The following is a 19794-nucleotide window of genomic DNA, read 5'->3' as shown; positions in this document are numbered from 1 at the left end:
AAAAGGAATAAATACCTCAGAGCGTCCTAAAGCAAAAAGCAGCACACGTGAGCCCCTCACACTCCCGGGAGGCCGGCACAGCGTGCACTGAGTCTGCAACAAATTCTGCTCACTGAGGGTCTGCAAACAAAGGTTCAACTGATGAACTGACCTGATTTTAAAGAGAGGTTTTCTAAGCGCTGAAGCACAAAAAAGAACAAGCAGAAACAATTCTTAAAAAAAAACCTGCAAGTTTCGTTTAGCATATATGCGACTGATTTCCACCCTGTGGCTTCTCACTGTGATTCGTCTGTAGGCTCAGGAAGATGACAATGCACACTCTGCCTTCCCTGAGCCCCCCACGGCAGCGGAGCGCTGCTCCGTGCGCTCAGATCATCGGGAACTGGATTACACGTGCCCGGATGGACCGGAACTGCTCTGCTGCAGATTCAGGAGACGATGGCAGAGAGGGGCTGGCCGAGGCGTCGTCCCAATTCCGTTCCTGTGTGACGAGGAGCGGTTTGTTCCCAGCAGCTGCAACAATCCCCAGCTCGCTTCCGTGGTGAGTGCCGATGGCACACAAATGGCAGCCCGAGGAAATCGTGTTCTGGGCTCTAAGTGGTTGGGACAGGGTCCGATTTTTTGTTTTGTATCTGTATGATGATTAGTACGACAGGGCCCTGATCGATGACGTGGCAGCACAGAATTAAAAGCTCCTCAATAGGATTACATCGGCTTCGAGGAAAAGACAAAAGCCTAGGACCATTCTGAAATCTACTTTTAATCCCGAGCACACGGATTGTCACCATGCTGCACCTTCCAGCTTTTCAAAGCAGCTTACTTCTGAAGACCAGGAAACACTGATTTCTACAGAAACAATGGGCAACCCCCAGGCTAATCTCAGCACTACTGTTTAATAGGGGACCTGCCAGCGTGCCAGTCCAGCCTCAAGTGTGCTTTACTTCAGTCTAACATCCCCACAAAATTCTTCTCACATCTCCCAACCCTGAAATCTTATTTTCCCCTAAAGCTTCTCATCATTAGCAATTTCCAAGTAACATGTTTTTTTTACAGCATTCAAAAATGTCATGCTGGACTGTGCTAGAGAGTAATCTGCAAATATAAGCTTAGCAAAGTTTGAATTGACTTGTCCAGAGAAAAAACCTACAAGCGAACACCTACACCTGCCTAAAAAGAGCTAACAAGCCCCTGGCAGCTGCCAGCATCAAAGCACAGTGGATGTTTCTAACACAGGGTAAGGATAACAATATCACCTTTTGTTCTCTCCAGCTTGTTTTCCCTGCAGTCATATTTCGCTTCTTATGATTTTTTTAGTCTCCGTATCTTCGTGGACAGCACCGAGCCTGAAGACAAGGATACGAGAGTCTTTCCCTGCCGTACGGAGAGAACCAGGAAAACAGTTAAAAAGAGAACAGGGTAGTTTGAAATTCATACTTGCAATGAGAAGCAGCGCCTAACCAACAGAACAAAAGTAAACAAAGCATGGCAGCTCCCTGGGGACAGAAGACTTACAAACTCTCCAGAATTTACAATTCTAGCGACCATCTCCTTTAGGACGGCAGCCAAGTGTCCCATGAGGTGGCGCTACACCAAAGAACAATCTGAGAGGTTCCAAAGAGCGAAATGCACAATATTTTGCAAAGACATAAAATCTTGCAAAACAACAAAAATACAATGGATGTAAACTACAGGGCAAGAGTACAAGTGTTCACTTTAAGAGCTGGAACCATCCAGGTGAGCACCTGATAACTGGATCCTCAGCAGAGTTTGAGCCCTTCAGGACACAGAAGGGTTTTCCCCAGAAATTTCACAGACTGAGTTTTGATAGAAGTACAGTTGCCACATCCTCAGAAACGTCACCCATTCTCCAGGTGTGTGGAGAGAACTGCAAATGGCTCTCACGTAGTTTGAGCTAGTTCTGTAAGGTCTCGGGGTGAATTTCACCAGATGCAACCAAACTGGGCAACTCCCAGTGGGACAGAAGGAACCCAAAGCTTGGGTAAGCAGAGCTGCAGCAAATACTGAGGAAACAAACATAACAGTGTAAAAAATAATAAACCATCCTTTTTTTTTCTCTTGCTTTTGTTTTTTTCTTATTCAGATCAGCATAGCAATTAAAGAGAAAGTGAAAAACTCACCATTACTGAACATTTCATCATCTGCAGGCTGAGCATCCTTAGCATAGAGGACTCCAAAGTTAAAATTCACCGATCCCTGCAAAATAAAACCAAATATTGTATGATAAACAGTCAGACAGCAAACATAAAAATTTGTTTCCTCTAAGGACTTTCAGGTATGTATGTATCTTTGCATACATCCTACACATTAGAACATACACTTTATACCATCACCTAATACATAATCATTTACCTTTAAATTTTGATAGTATAGCATGAATTTTTAACTTAAATTGGTGATCTATTATTATTAAGTTGGTGCTTAAAGTTATTTCTGCTGTCACGTTCAAAAAAACATTAATTTTTTTTACTGTAATGACCAATTGATTTCAAAGTCATCACAAGCCCATCAAAATACAAAGCTCTGTTCACTGGACGGGTCTGTGAGCTAGAAGTAGTTAGGCTTCTACTTCCCTCTTGTTCTTCCAGAGCCAAGAAATCCTGTCAACAAAACCAGGATCTTTAGCCCACTGCTGTGAAAGATTCTACAAGGATGATGGTTTGATTTGTGTTTAGAAGTTTTGATTTGAAATGGCCAGTTCAATGGATAAAGACAGTTTAAGTAGTATTACATTACTGTTATTATTATTTCTATTATTATTTTTACTATTACTACTACTATTATTATCACCTGTTACTGGAAGAAACAGACCAGTAGTACCTATACTTAATTACTTTTATTTCCAGAAAATAATAAAGAAAAAAGAACCAAACCAAAAAAAGTCACTTCCTACCTTTTCTATCAAGGGATGAAAAATTTCTCTTGGGCTCTCCTCCAATTTACTGTTAAATGGAATGTTCTGTGGAACTGCCATTTCTTTCCCAAAATACTAACTTCCAACACTTCCTGAACGTATTTTGTATTTTCAAACAACAGAAGTTAGTGAGACTCTGTGGAGGTCAGGTTTAAATTTCTTTCCTTCTAAAGCACAGAGTTCTGTTCCATCACCCCGCCCTTTGGCTCTACACTGAATCATGGTGAGCATTTGAGGAGTGCTCAATAACCAATTCTATTTCTCTCTTTTTCTAGTTCTCTCTATTCTTAAATAATTCAAGACAAGTCAAATGAAAAATGACAAGTCAAATGAAAAAGTTCAGCCTCAAAGTCACACTTTTTCCCTTTGTCTGGTCAAGAACAGGCTCTATGCTGCCTTCAACGATTAAGACTTGCAAAACCAGTTTTACAGGTTTATCATAAAACCCACAGAAGGCAAGCTCTGAATAACAGGAAAAGGTACACAGGCAAATATCTAAAGGGATCACTTCTTTGGAAATACATACCTTGACAGAGATCGCACTGAGAACCTTTCTGTGGGACTCTAAGGGAGACGTATTTTCTGAGTACCCTGTAAACAAGAAAAGCTACAATATATTACAGGACACCCCCACTTTTTCTACACATTCAAATAGGATTTTTAATAAAAACAATTCAGTTAAAAAAGAAGGAACAAAACCAAGCTAATTTTACTCAGCTATATTTACTCCCGATTTAGAGGGAAAAAAAAAAACTCACAGGTGCTCGCCGTGCTCGCCCGGGGCGGCTCCCGCACAGCCCCGCGCGCCCGCCTGGCCCGCCAGCCAGTCATGTGCCGCGTCAGCCGTTGCGTCACGCGCCGCGCCGGCAGCAGGGCCTGCCGGGAGTTGTAGTCTCGGGATGACAGCCACGGCTCCGTCCCCCAGCGCCGGGACCTGCAGTCCCTCCCGGGCATCAAACGGGACCTTCACCCCTGGGCGGGGAAGGACCTGAGGCACCACCGCTCCTCCCGAATGCCCTCTCTTTTTCCCTCCAACCCTTTTTTCTTTTTTCACTCTGTTTTTCACCCCTTCCCTTCCCTCTTGCTCTCCCGCTTCCTTTCCTTTCCTTTCCCTTCCCTTTCCCTTTCTTGTATTTCTGATCTTGGTTTACCTTTCTAGCTTTAGAATAAAAAAACAGCAGTAGAAACTATCAGGCTACCTGGGAGTAAAAAAAAAAAAAAACTCCAAAACGAAAAGGATTTAAAGAAAACTATTTATTCCCTGGGAGCCTGAAATTTTCTACTGCTGCACGTGACATAGAGCTTTTATTCCTTCTTATAGAGAGTTGATATTTTCTACTTACTTTATACAGCGCCCCCTGCCGTCTGTCCCGGAGCACTGCAGGCACAGCGATCCCTGCCGTCTGCACAGGCGCACTGCAGGCACAGCGATCCCTGGCGTCTGCACAGGCGCACTGCAGGCACAGCGCCCCCTGCCGTCTGCCTCGGAGCACTGCAGGCACAGCGATCCCTGCCGCCTGCACAGGCGCACTGCAGGCACAGCGCTGCGGCGTTGTTCGGTTCTGTTGAATGAAACTCGGCTGAATTCGGCTTGGTTCGGCTCTTGGTCTAAAGTCGTTTCAGTTCGGCTCTTCGGCCGAACTCGGCACGGTTCGACTAAACTCGGTCATATTGGGCACATTGTCTAAATGCGGCCAGTGTCGGCTACACTCGGCTATCGGTTCCAGTCGGCTATCATGGTCTCTTGGTGTAAACTGGGCGATTTTGGGCCGCCCTGGGCTCTTCGGTTCAAGTCGGCTGTTTTCGGCCACCCTCGGCTCTTCGGGTCAACTCGGCTATTTCCGGCTTCCCTCGGCCCTTCGGGTCAACTCGGCTGTTTTCGGCCACCCTCGGCTCTTCGGCTCTTCGGAACAATTCGGCCCGGCTCGGCTCCCTCAGGGCGCGAAAGCGGCCGTCAGAGGACCCCGGCACAGCGAGGCGTTTACCCCAGATGCCTGGCACAAACCCGCCAAACTACCCCGCCCGCGGCGCCGCTGAGCCCACAGCATGTGTCGGGTACACATGAAACGCCACAGAAAAATCCGTCGGAGCCGCCATGACGTCAGTATTCTGTGCAGGCAGTCCACTTACACCCACCCCGGTCCTCCACTTCCCCGCCCTTTTCGCCGCCATGCTGAGAAGGTCAATTAAAAGTCCGCGACACCCGTGACGTGCCACTCCCAAGGTGGCGGCCTCTCGGTGCAGGGCTGCAGTACCGCGCTCTGCCCACAAGGCGGCAGCACTGCCGCACGCCCCAGCCGGGGGCGCAGCGCGCCTCGGGGCTGCGGGCAGGGAAGGCGGCGAAAAAGAACAGGGGCGGCCCCCGCCGAAAACTGCTCTGAAATAAATGCCCCAAAACAACGGGGAAGAGGAAAAATAAACTTCTGCCTCTAATCTAATAGGATAAAAGACAAAACAAAACACAACACACAAAAAAAACCCCCAAAAACCCAACAATGTCTTTTAAAAAATATTTAAATATTTTTTAAAAAGTTTTTTCCTATTAATATTCACATTTCTATTTACAATGTATATTGATGTACACTGTCCATTTATACATTTCTTTTTATACATACATTTCTATTCCATATTGCATATATCCCTAAAACTTAAATTTATTTGTATATTTTTATACATATTTTTACATAGTAAGTATATATTTCTGTTACGATTTTTACTTCTGTAACACTTGCATTATTTAAAATAAAACCTTTGCCTCCATCCACATTAAAGCCAAAAAGAAGCCCTTTCTTCTCAACGGTATTCAAATATTTTTTAAAATTCTAGTTTTCAGGTTCATATTCATATTTACATTTAAAATGTACACTTATGTATACTGTTATTTGTATTCTTCATTACATCTCTTCCTATTATTGGTATTTCTTTATATTTTGTGTTTTTATATATATATTTATATCTCGATTGTATATCTCCATATTTAGAAATAAATAACAATAATATCTACATTCATATTATTTAAAATAAAAACCCTGCCTCTAACACAATAGGAATAAAAAAACCCCCAACCCTTTGTTGTAAACAATATTTAAATAGACTTTATCCTAAAGTTCAATTTTTATATTCATATTTGTATTTATAAGGTATATTAATGTCTATTGCTTACTTATACATTTATCTTTACCAATGTCAAGTTAAAAATAAATTTATATTCTATATTACATCTGATGCGAGTAGTTATTTATGAATTTTTATATATTTTTATTCATATTTTTTATATTGATTAAATATTTCTGCCTCAAGATTTTTACTTCTGGAACACTTATAATATTCAAAATAAAACCCCTGCCTCTACTTAAATAAAAGCCAAAACATTCCCTTTCTTTTAAGCTATATTTACATATTTTTATATTTATATTCCCATTTATAATTTATATTGCCGTATAATGTTATTTACATTCTACACTACAACTCTTCATATTACTTACATATATTTATATATAAATTTATATTCATATTTTAGCAATTTCTCCTTATATATTTATTACATATTTCTATCTTAAGATCCACATTTCTATATTACTTATATTATTTAAAATAAAACTCCTGCCTCTAACCAAATGAAAAGCAAGGACGCCCCTTTATTTGAACCAGATTTAAAAATGTAGGAAGTAAATTTATTTTTCAAAATTAAAATGATATTCATATGGATATTTTAATTTATTTTATTCATAGATATTATATATATTAGAGAGAATACCTTCTAATATAATAAGAGATCTGTATTTTCTGTATTATAGATTTCTTTTACTTATATTTATTTAAATTAAATATTTATAGAGATTTGTATTTGTATATATATTTGTATATCTGAATTGATATTTTATTTCTATCACTTATTTAAAAACCCCAGCCTATAACCTAATAAAACCCCCCCATTTATTTTAACTCCATTTAAATATTTTCATATTAACTATCTATATTTATGTATCTTTGTGTATATATATATATATAATAGACTATCATTTATCTATATGATGTTACAATTATATACCATGTATTACAGTTTTATGTATGTATCTGTTATCTATATTTATGTTTACCACTCTAATGTTATATTCATTTTTAAATGTATATTTATTTCTATTTTCATCTCTATATTAAACCATACAAGTTCATTAACCCCACGCACCAGAACCACAACAATACCGTACCTTTGTCAGCACCGGCACGCAGCACATGCTCGTCCCATCGCAGCGCATCAAAACAAAACCCACTGCTATTACTAACGGAACAAACGTCCCACAACGTCATTGAACCCTAATAAAAACTCAAATAAACCTAACTGTCAATAAATTTTAAATCCCACTATAAAGTAGCCCAAAACCTCCGCACATTCTCATCATAAACTTCCTCCTAAACCACTATCTCAAAAACCCCAAAAAACTCAAATACACCTTGAAAATGACACAACTGCTAATAAAAACAAACACCCAGTAAAAATTAAATCAAACCAACTCACGAGACTCAAAACTGTACAACTGACCCTAAACATTACTAAAAAAAGTCCCCAAAGCTCTACCTTTATGCTAATGCACAAATAATAACCTATCATCTAGAAAAGTTATTTGAAAAAATTAAAAAAAAATAATTAAAACCATGAAAATCAAAAACCTAAACTATTAAAATACTAAAAAACATCACTACCTAAATTAAAAAACGTATTGCCTAAAAAAACCCACCATATAAATGCCCCTGTCCCAAAAAATAAAAAAAACTATCGAACCAGAAAGAAATCAGAACTTAGGAACACTAAAACCATAGCGTTCAAGAAGTCACACCACATCCCTTATCATACACCAACTACAAACAACAGAAAACAATACAATGAATTCTTAAAAACCACCTTAAAACCACTACATTGAAAAACCTTTCCAAAATTAAAAACTGCATTTAACAAAAGCCATCTCATAAATTCACACCCAAAACTCCAGCAGCCCAGCTGGCCCTACCAAAGCTCTATGTTTATACAGACAGCAAACACAAACAAAAACAAAAATCCCAGTAAAACCCAACCCAAAGAATCCCATTGAAATTAATCCTGCCTCAAATACAAACCAACCCATCCAGAAAGTCAGCTTCACTCAAAAAACAATTTACACAGAGTTAATAATACCAAGAAATAAAACAACACACCATATACCACCAATGAATATAATAGTCAAGTAAAAAAAAAAAACACTACACCTTTTACTTTTTATTTCTTAAACTAACTTCTTTTATTAGCTAGAACAAAAGATTTTGCCAGGACTGTAACAACAACAACAACCTCTTTTTCTTCTTCTCCTTCTGAAATGTCCCTTCTCACTCCCAAATTCCTTTCAACTCCTGAGTTTACATCCAAGCAAAAAGCAAAATTCGTGCACTCGTGCTCGTTCGCTGCTCCCGTCAGATTCTCTGTTCCCCTCCGCATCTTCTCACACTTTCAGTCTCCATGCTGTCCCGCCGTGATGAGTCTGACAGAAGAACTGGCACAAGTTAACAGAGCATTTCCCTCCCTCCCTCCCTCTGCTTTCCTCAGCGCATTTCAATCCATCCCAGGCCTGCAACGATGCACCCTCACCCCAAAGCTCACAGGAAGCGTGCAGCAGCTCAGGCTCACCTGGCTCCAGGGCTCTGTGCCTTGGATAGCCGAGGAAACTTCTGATGAGCCTCCGTTCCAATCAACTGGAATGCAAACTCACCTCCATCTCAGAGCCTCAGTGACCTCGGCCAGCCCCTTCCTCGCTTCCCTGGGTCACAATGACTTCCAGGCACAAGGATGCCAAGCAGGTTCTTGTCTTTTCTCTTGAGTGCCAACAGGTCAAATCTGTAGGCTTTGACATAACTAATTACCCTCTCTTTGAACTCTCCCAAGGACACTTTTAAAGAAAAGACACAAGATTGCGGCTACAGCCATGTGGGATCGGGAGGAAAGCAGCAAGGATCCCAGGTCAGCGGCGCGGCCGGGCAGTGTCACGTCCCTGCCGCCCTGTGACAGGGCGCACGGCTGCAGGGCCCCAGAGCCTGCAGGCCCTGGAGCTGCCGCACGGATGGACCCGGTTCCCTCCCCGGGTGCCCAGAGGGAAACCTGAGGGCAGGTGTCCACCCCGAGGGTGCACCCAGAGCCCCGGGCACGGATGGAGTCACTGGCCGCTCTCTGGGGACGAGACCCTCCCTGCAGGTGACGCTGCCTTGCCCTCTCCCTCCCTGTGGCACAGGCACCTCCAGGCTCTATGACCAGCCTCCTTCCGTCAGCATCCAGGTGCTGTGTCGGAGCCAGAGGGGTCGAGGCTTTCCAGAACCATAGCGTCCTTTAGGCTGCAAAAGCCTTCTAAGGCCATCGAGCCCAGCTGCTGCCCCAGCACTTCCAAGCCCCCACCCAAATCAGGTCCCTAAACACCACATCTTGCCATGCTTCAAATGTCTCCAGCAATGGGGACTGCCCTGGGCAGCCCGCTCCTACGCCTGACCACCCTTTCAGTGAACAAATTGGTCCTCAAAGCCAATCTGAGCCTTCCCTGCTGCAACTTGAGGCCATTTCCTTTTGTCACGGCACTTCTTACCGGGGAGATCTCGGCACTTCAACCTTACCTGCTCCTTCCCTAGGAGCTCTCTGGCTTGCCTGCATGAGAGGAGAAACACTCCCAGCACAGGAACGGCAGCTCCGCAGGTCCCACACCGAGGCAGGGGAGCAGCTGTCCTCACCACAGCTCCCGTGTCAGCTCTCACAGATCGGCTCTGCTCTGCCTCCCGGGGGCAGATCTCTGCTCAGCGCTTCAGAATTGCCTGTTTGGAGGAGGGGGAAAAAACAGCTTAGCCAAGATTTTTATCCAGACTTATCTGATGTCTTTGCCTGCTTTGCCTCTTCCTGACTTCCTCCTGCTAAGAAAACAGCTGTCTTTGGACTTCTAGGGGCAACTGCCACGTAATGCTTGAAAAGGACCTACAGAAAAGTGCCTCATTTTTCAAGACTCAGCCAAGAAGACAGACAACTGCACCTTCTCCATCCCCACTGCCTGCAGAGCTGCCAGGCACCAGGCCAGCTCTGCTCCTGCTTCCAGTTGTTCCCAACTCTGCTGCAAGAACTGAAGGCTGCTTTGGCGTTCCATTGCTCCGCTCCTCCCAAAAAAGATCTTTCAGTGCCGTTCTCCCTCCACGGGAAGGGCCCTTCTGCCTCACACGCTCGGTGACACGAGGCTGCGCCAAGCTGCAGCAGCCTCTGCTCCAGCTGGGAAGGGCTTTCTTCCTCCTCTGGCAACTGGCTGGCACAGGTTGCTCACACATGCTGGGGCTGCCCCATCCCTGGAAGTGTTCCAAGGCCCATTGGTGCTCTGGGATCAGGCTCAGAGCGACCTGGTCCATGGAACCGTGTCCCTGCCCACGGCACCAGGCTCGGAACGAGGTGATCTTTAGAGCCCCTTCCAACCTGAATTATTCCATGACTCTGTGAACTCAAAAAACTCGGGGAATAAATCTGTAAAGTCACTAAATACATAAAAGCATATCCCCATCAGCATAATTTTGAATGAAAAGTATATCTACAAACAGGGAGAAATATTCTATGTATTTGCTCTTGCTACCTTTCAGGCGTAATTTTAGCTATCTCTTCCAGTTTTAAAATATTCTCTTTTGAAATAATAAGCGGTGTTCAAATTTTAGCATTTTTACACTATTGCAGCAGCAAAAATTGCTGACAATCAGGCCGTGTCATTCTTTATGGAGCAGAGCCATCGTGACAGCATTCCTGGGACAGAAATTTTACAGGACGTCACTCCACAGAGAGCACCAAAATCCATATCAGTTGGCAGTTCTGCTCCTCCACATCAGAAAGCTAAACTAGGACAAGACAGCCTCGGGATTCACGAATGGCAAGGCAATAAGAGACACGCTTTAATAATATCATTACAATTTCCACAGATCTGCCACCTGATCTGCGACAGCACAGCACCCTGGCCCAGAGGAAGGTGAGCCTGCCCAGGACAGGGGTGGAACTAGGTCGTTTTCAACATCTCTTCCACCCCAAACCATTCTGCCGTGTGATGACACAGGAGAGTTGTAAGGGAGAAGAAGGATGAATTCCTTTGGGGAAGGATCATTGTTTGCCTCTCTAGTAGCAGGCTTTGCTGGCAGGATTGTTTTGCTCTTGCACTGACCTTGGCTGAAGGTGCTTCACCCTGCAGAGAGCGGTGACAGCCTGCTGCACACGCTGTTCTTGGGCAGAGCGCACGGAGCCAGAGGGCAAAGAGCCCCCAGCAGGTCCGTGACAGGAGCGGATGCTCCTCCCCACCTTTGGAAATATCCATTAGGGATTTTTCCAGCAGATGGCAACAGCAGACCGGCGTGGACTGCAAGGGCAGACTCTTCGGGCTGCCTGAAACCTGGCTGGGCTCCACCCAAAGCACCTCTCGGGTCTGCTCCTCCCGCTCCTGGCATTGAGCCTGGCTGGCAGCCCAGGGCATGGTTACTGGAATACAGAATGAATCAGTGCTGCAGGAAACTGCACAACAAGCTCTGCGGCTCTTGCTGTGTGTGCAGGCCTTAAAACACACCTGGTGCATTTGGAACAGATGAAAATTATGGCTCCCCCTGAATAAACATGATTTCTCTCCTAGATATCATTTTGAAAAATAATACTTCAAGGGGTGATCAGAATGGGAGCGCAGACAAACACCAAGAATAAAAACTACAGCGTTTGATGCTTTATCAAAAGGTGTGCCTGCCCTACCGTGTCGGGAAGCTGGACTGCTGGACCCAACTTTGCAGCACATTCTTGTCATTGCTTCTGAGCCACCTTCACCAGCTGCTCTCGTGGCATTTGCCGTGCCATTTGCAAATTACAATGCGAGCGAACCTGGAAGGCAAAACACAAGATAAATTTACAGCTGGACGGTCAAATCTTTTTCTCCAAAATGCAATCAATGTACAGCTTTCCCCTTAAGCTGAAGTACAGGCCAAATTCATAGAATCACTCGGGTGAGAGAAGCCCTTCAGGCAGTGAAAACGAGCATTTAGGTGTGGTATGAAGCTTGGGGAGCCCTGAAGAGGCTGTCAAAGTCGACTGATATTCTTTGGAAATTACAAATAAAAAATGGGAGGAATGAATTTACAATGAATCCAGTGCGGAAACGCCGCAAGGGACAGCTTGCAGGGGAGATGCCTGAAAGCCAAAGCTGTGCTTCAGTGGCATCTGAGGTGACAATTTTGCAGAGTGCCTGTACACAAGTTTCTTTTCACTGCGAGCAGTGAGCAGCGGCTCAGAAGACCTGGCTGTAAAAAACACAGGTTATTGTCCCCAAGCACATGCCAGTGGTCTGGAAAAGGGTGACACTCGTTGACATGACTGTTGTGATTGCTCAAGGGGAGAGCTCCTCAGTCCTCCTCACTTCACCGATGCTCCCCATTGGGGCGCAGGTGAATGGCACCACTGGGCTGTGCTTCACCTCCCTGGGTATATTCTGTGCAGGGAACTGCAGTGCCATTGCAACTTTTCTGCTCTCACATCATTCTTCCAGAGAAAGACAGTACCTTGAAGGGAAAAGTGCCCTGTCCCTGTCCCACTTCCTTTGTCACTTGTGCTAACCCACAGCACACACTCCCTGCACATGTTATCTGAATGTTAACTCTGTTTACAAGTGCTGTGAATAAACCCCAATCCAACTGACAAAGTTCCTCTTTGCTCACATTTCAATACAAGGCTGGAACTATCACCTTGCAAAGAACTTTCCTTTACCAGTGCTAGATGCAAAACCAAAAAGCAAACCTAGGAATGCCTGCCACACTCCAGCACACAAAGCTGCTGCTGCTGCTTTTAATGGCTTAGCCTGAGGGCTTTGCTGCTCTTCCTTTGCTCTGCTAATGGGAAGGACTGGGAGACCTCTTTGAACTAGCTACACATACCAAAGACTGAATAAACAAGTATTCTTCATCCCATTTCTCTTAAGAGTTTGTCCTGACAGATGTCTTCTCCCTCCTGAGGTGTGGATTATAGTTTGTGTTTCCCTTTTTTTCCCCCTTTAGCCCCTGAAGCATTTCACACCCTGCTGGGCAATGCCCAGAATTAATCAGACTGACTGAACACGGGAAACGCAGACAAAAGAAAAGGCTGGAAGCTACTGTTCTTCTCCCAGCTGGCACCGCCAGCTCCTGAGGGCTCAGCCACCACAGCCCACGTTTGTGACAGTACCTGTACGCTCTGGGTGTGTGCAGCCCTTGCGTCCTGCGGCAGCCTGGAGCTGCAGGCTCAGATATCCACCGCGAGCTCCTGGATCCTCCAGGACAAAGCCAGCTCTCCCTGCTGCTCCCGTGTTGCGCTGCCTGTGGAGAAGGGAGGGAAGGAGAGGCACACAGGTTAGCACAGTGGCAGTGCACGAGCTGCCAGGCGTCACCCATCTGACCCGCACCAAAGAGGAAATCTTAATTTTCAGAACTTCCCATCATGCCACACAAGACACTGAAGCCGTCCAAATCTGGAAGGGATAGCCTGGCATGATGCCCCCCCAGGTCATATCTTACATCAAGAGTTCTTTTTCTCCTGCACAAGGCTCTATATCCTACTTGGACAGATATACAAATATCTATAGAAACTACAGATATTCAATAAGCCATCTTAAATCATAACAGCCAGGCCTCTGTACGACCGTGCTTAACTCCTGCTCAGCTCACGCCATCTCCCCGTTCCTCAGGCATCAGAAACCACTGAAACTCCCGTGTTTTCCTGGGGGCTGCCTGCCTGCAGCTGCCCTCCTCTCACCAACGGGGCCACCTGCCAGGCTCCCCAGGGCACAGCAGCCTCCAAGGGGAGCATTCGTCTGTTTGAGAGGTGATGGAAAGCCTGGGGAAAAAAAAAGCTCAGCGATACTGTGGCTCTGAAGGTGCAAGAATCATTACCCTGGAGACGTGCAGCTCACCTGGTTCATGCTGAGCACGCTCTCTGCTCGCTTCACCTGAGCGTTCAGCTGGAGAGATCCATTTCCACGCGCTGGGCTGGGTCCATCTCCGTCCCTGCTGCGAGAAGGTGTTCGGGGGGATGCCGCTGCCCGCTCAGCAGACGCTTCACACACTCTGCCAGCAGCAGGGGCAGCCTTTGAGGCCACACCAGCCTGGCACAGAGTCACTGAGCCATTCTGACTGTGTTAACAGCACCACGGATGAATCCTCATACCATCGGGCCTTCATTCTCCGGCACCCCGAGCCCCGCGGCTGCGCGGCAAAGAAGGAAAGCGGGCACCGGAAGAGAGGAGCGAGAGCAGGGCATGACAAAGGGCGGCGAGGGAGGGCGGGCTGTGCAGGAAAGCGGCACGGGAAGGGAAAGCCCGGGAGGGGGGGTAGAGGGAGGGTGGACAGAGGAGGCAGAAACGGGGAAGAGAAAGGGAGTAGCGGGGAAGGGGCTGGACAGGAAGGAGCCGGGCTTGTGGGGGCAGAGGGAATGGGGGAAAGGGAGCGAGAGAAGGCGAATACGGGGAGAAGGAAGGAGGGCTAGAGAGAGGGACAGGCGGGGAAGCCTCACAGAGCCCCGGCTGCACCCCGAGCCCGGGCCGGCGCCTCGCCCTGCCCGGGAGGCTGCGCTCGGGGGAGCTGGGCTCGCTCCGGAGTCACTCGGCTCCAGTCGGCTCTTCGGCTAAACTCGGCTACTGTCGGCTAAACTCGGCTATTGGCGGCCGCATTCGGCTGCATTCGTCCCTTCGGCGCGCTTCGGCCCAACTCGGAGCCGCTCTCTGCGCGTTCGGCTGAGCTCGGCTCGGCTCGCCTCCCCGAGGGCGGGCAAGCGGCGCCGCCTCACGTTAAACTCGCCCGGCTCGGGGCTCTCCTGCTGCCGCGTCCCGCGGGCGGCCCGGCCATCGCACCGACACGACCGGGAGCGCGGGGTGGCACAGGAGCTCATTGGGCTGTGACCGCACTCGCGCTAATTAGCGCGCACGAGAGCAGCGGGCTCGGTTCGGCTGAGCTCGGCTCCGTTCAGGCAGCCTCGCAAGCCTGGCCTCGGTTCGCTCGAGCCCGTCAGGTTCGGCCGGTCTCGCCTTGGTTCGGCTGAGCTCGTTCCATTCGGCCGAAGGCGGCCTCGTTCAGTCGTGTTTTTACAAATATCTTTCTATATTGACTGTATATTTCTATATTTAGATTTATATTTCTATATAAATCTTCCCTTTCCTTTCCTCACTTCAACAAGGGCAAAGAAATGCGTTCTCCCCTTCAGTTTCGTCCCCTACGAGAGCAGAAAAGAAGGGGCGCTCCTTAAATGAAAGTCTTCGACTGATGGGAAAGGGCGATTTCGACCTCCATTCAAACCCTTGAAAAGGAGGGACACCAGGGCTGCCCCCTCCATTTAAACCCGAGGGTGATGAAAATGGGGTGGGCTGCCTTCAAATCAAACCCATAACACCACAAGAATACTTTTCCCATTCCCCTTAAAATAGAACGCAGGGATTCCCTGTCACCCCCGGAATACCCCTAACAGCCTGGAAAAGGCAGCTTTTCCTGCAATCATCACCCTTAAAACCCCAAGTGAAGAGGGATCCCCTCAGTTCAAACGCAGACAATAAAAGAAGAGTAGCTGCTTCCTTCTCCTTAATCCCTTTTGTCCTCATAAGCTCCATTTTTCTTCCTAGGGAACCGGGGAGGGACTGGCGAGATGAAATTGCAAAGGGGAAGGAGAAAATTCCCCGCTCCAAACCCACACGGGCTCACCTGTTCGGCTGCTGCTCCCCGGCACCAAGATTCGTCCCTCGGCGCCTCCTTTAAGCGATGCTCCACGTATCCAAGCGCGGATCCAGGCGTTCCCCCCGACCCTGTGAGAAGCTCCTGCAGTCCTTCCATGAGACAGCGCCGGGAGCGCCCCATAAACCCCTCCACTCAGCGGCTCAGTTGCATAAATCTGTTTTCTTTATGAACAACAACGTGAGCAGCTGGGCCTGAGCATGCGACTTTATGGTCAGCAGGAACTTTGCCAATGACCTTTGTGATCCCAGGAGGAATAAAACCAATGCATACATGAATTCCCCTGCTTTTCACTCTTCACCTCTTGTATCACCTTAAATGCTGTACAAATCAGAAACGTTGATTCCCCTCAATGCCTAGGTCAGCATCTGTTATGATTTAATTAAAAGCTTGCTCTCTGAGGGGGTTTCTCTCTGTGATGATACCCTTCCACTCTGTTATTTCTCTTCTCATTTCTTAAACTGAATGAAGCAGTAAGCTTCAGGCTTTTAAAAATAAAACAATACAATTTTCTATTAATTTCATCATTATTTAATCAGATTTAATTTTCTACATATGTTGATTTATCTCAGATGGTCCAAATCCTTGCTGAGGAGTGAGGTTTCCTCCTCTGACTCACCTGCTTCTGAAACCTACACACAGCTTAGTCACATTTAAGGGTAATTAAAAATATTCCAGTCTCATTCTGCAGCGCTGAGCAGTTTGTGAAACGTGAAAACTTTCCAATTTGCACTATTTTATCTCTCAACTCAATTGCTCTCTTTAGTTTAAAATATGTTTGACCCTTTTACTGATATCAAATCATCATATCAAAGCATCAAATTCAAAAGCCGGATGAGGCTGTGAATAAGCTGCTCTGCTTTGCTTTTCATGTGCCCACAGCCAAATTCCTTCGAAGGTCCCACTTCCACAGTCAGGCTTAGCCTCTGCCCTCATTTATGCCATCAAACTCAGCTGAGCCAAATTCAACACAAAATCTTTATTTTATCCCTTTTGAAAAAGCAAGTGTGAGAGAATTAGAGGACTGCTTAAGTTAGAAGATTTCTCATCAAGACAAGCTGCATCATAAAGTTTTATAGTCAAAGCACAAATCAAACTACCAAAATATCTCATACTCCTTCTAGTTGTCACCTGAAGGAAACGGCTACCATGATTTTCACATTTTAAAAGATAATAAAAAGATATTTTAAACTGAAATATAATGGAAAACCCACAACATCTCTCTACCCCATAGTCAAATGTTTTAATTAAGGTTGTAGAACAAATTCTAAAAGGACAGCTTTGTAAAAAAAAGAATTGTTTTCTTTCTCAAAGAACTTCTATGAAATGGTGTTGAACCAGATAGCAATTTATAGGGTTTCTTGGTTCTTTTACTACAAGTGTTACTTTTTCTCTGTCACTAAATAAAATAAATTGATGGAAGTGTACTATCTGGTATGTTTGAAAGACTATGCTTTCTTAATAAATACTTTCCTGCAATCCAGAAAAAACCCCAAAAGGTTCTAAAAGAAATTAATTCTTTTGTCATGTCATGGTCTGGGGTTTTGTTAGTAGTTTGTACAGAATATACCTTTGGTATAAAGCATATTAATTGTGTGTGTCTGTGTGTAACTACATACATGTTATAATGTGCATAAACCTACCCACTTTATAATATACAGCAGTGTGTCTGTATGTGTAATGCACATGGAGTAGTGTGGATAGAAAAACATGTAAACCACTGCTGGGTTTTGAAGTATTGGGAATTGACTCTGTTCCTTACAGGAAAAAAGTCACAGATAAAATTCTATAATATGCCGAGACATGTGGAGCTACATAAAAACTGAAATACTTTTTGCATTATGACTCCTATTCCTTTGAATGTTCCCAAACGTGAAGTCCTTGGGACACAGAAAGCCCTCATGACACACCTAGAATATGTCAAAAAGGGAATTATAAAAATGAAATAACTGCTCAGAGTATAGTGAGCAGTCCACTACTATTTTGAGGATGCTGAAGTCACTGGACAGTGTGAAAGAGCTACTCTGAATAACCTTAACCCACTTAATCTAACAAAAAATTTTCTAATTACCATCAATGTAGCTCTCTGACTCTTGCAGAGCCTAAGTTTAAACATGAAGCTTCACAGACTGGTAGTCTCTGTTAGAGAATTTTTCAAGCTGACATTTGAAACTTTAGATCTAGTCCAAATTTCCAAACAAAATTTGTTTTGTCAAACATACATTTAATGCTGCTATTTTTTTGTCAAAAATATTTTTGGGGGAAAAATGGTCTTCTGGGTTGTTTTTTAAAACTTATTTACAATATTTCAATGTATGAAACCACACTATACAACTGAACTTTAAATGCCTTGCAGGGAAACTGAAAGCACACATATATGACAACCATCCATCTCTGGAATTTATTAAAATGAAATCAAGATTAGTATTTTGTCATTGTATTTAATTCAAAGCATGTTTTGGTTGCTCAAATCGTTAATGTGATGTAGAGAATCTGTTCTGATCTATTTCAATGAGTCTTCCACTGGATCTCATATACTGTGGAATTATGAGGTGTTTTAATTGCTCAAACATAAAAAACCCTGAAAGGGTTTCATTTTCTTCACTTGAAGGTTTCATTTTCTGCCATAGAGAATTCAAAGTATAGCCTAATTTTAGTTGTTCTGTGACTGAATAGAAATTGTTGTTTTGTACTTCATACATTCTACGCTTCATAAGTACAACCCTTGGCAGTATTACAAATTAATGGGCTTGTTCTCACTGGTATTTATAAGATAAGAACAGAACTTCTTTGCACTGCATTTATATTCTATGGAGACTGCTTAAAAGTTTTTAAATAACAAAAATAAGAACATTTCTTTTCCTAGTATTCATCAAATTCCTCTGTGTCTCTAACAAATTATTTTCACTCATGATGTTTAAAAAAAACCCTCCCAACACAAAAATCCCCATATCAACATGCAAGCAGGAGGGTCCTGAATTGGCTCTCAGTATCCCAGAATTGGTAGTCTCTCTTGTGATAATGGTATTCATTTACCTGCCTGCAGCTGCATATCTAGGCATCAGTAGTCCAAAAGAGTGAGTTGTAAACGACATTGATCGTGCATTTCCTCTAAATTGAAGCACGCAGTGAGTCACAGCCTCCCATGCCTAGGAAAATGGCGAGAAACATGCATTAGTGGAAAAGGTTCTTTTGTGAGTCAGTAATTGCTGCTCTGAGTCATTGCCAAATGCTGCTGCAGACATCGGCAAGCCCATCTCTTTGGGTCAGCTATCAGCTCAGAGGAGAAGCAGTGACTCCACCTGAGGGGCAGCTAAATTCTAAATCTAAAGTTTGCATGGACTACATGAGATCACTCCAAGGAAAAGCATTTCTGACTCTGCAGATCCCACTTCTAACAAAGGCTGTGCTGATTCTGTCCCGCCTTTCAGCATTCCAGAAATAATTTCACTGTTCTCAATGAATGACAAAAACCCTCATGGAAACCAGATGCCTCGGATCAGGATCATCTGAAATGTCTGTAGGCCATTTTTAGCCTCTGCAACTTTCCAAGATAAAGAAAGTAGGATTGAGGCTCACACAGCCTCAGACACTCTATCCTGCTTACACTGGTATTTTGTGCCTCTGAGAATCTGGAGCTCCATCTCTTTTGAAGGCCTTTAAAAATAAAATATTGATTTTATCTCATGAGGAAGATAATGGATATCATTATTTATGTCCTCTAGGGATCTAGCACAACATTTTTGCCTAAAAAGTTCACTTAGTTCTGACATGTTTGAAAACACTGTCAATCTAAATTAGCTCTAATTTTCCTGGTTCTTTCACTGTTTAATACATTTTCCCATGAAGCTATTCTTTTGGGGCATGGATTTTTTTTCCCTTCTTTCTTCTATTGAGTCCCTGCCAATAGAAAAATATCTCTTCCATTTGGTGAGAACCTCAGGAGCCTATAGGCAGTACAAGGGTCACAAGCTTATGCAAAAATTTTATTTTTAAGAAAATATTTCCCCTGGAGTTGTCTTCTAAAAATTAGTACATATCAAATATTGCAGAGGAAAATAGGGAACATGTCTTGAATAACACCAGTTTCTTCTCATTTGTGTTTTACC

This window comes from Melozone crissalis, unplaced genomic scaffold (assembly GCF_028551555.1).
Source record: "Melozone crissalis strain CALT ecotype California unplaced genomic scaffold, PUWL_Pcris_2 ptg000050l_1, whole genome shotgun sequence".
NCBI lineage: Eukaryota > Metazoa > Chordata > Aves > Passeriformes > Passerellidae > Melozone > Melozone crissalis.
This window is presented reverse-complemented; position numbering follows the sequence as displayed.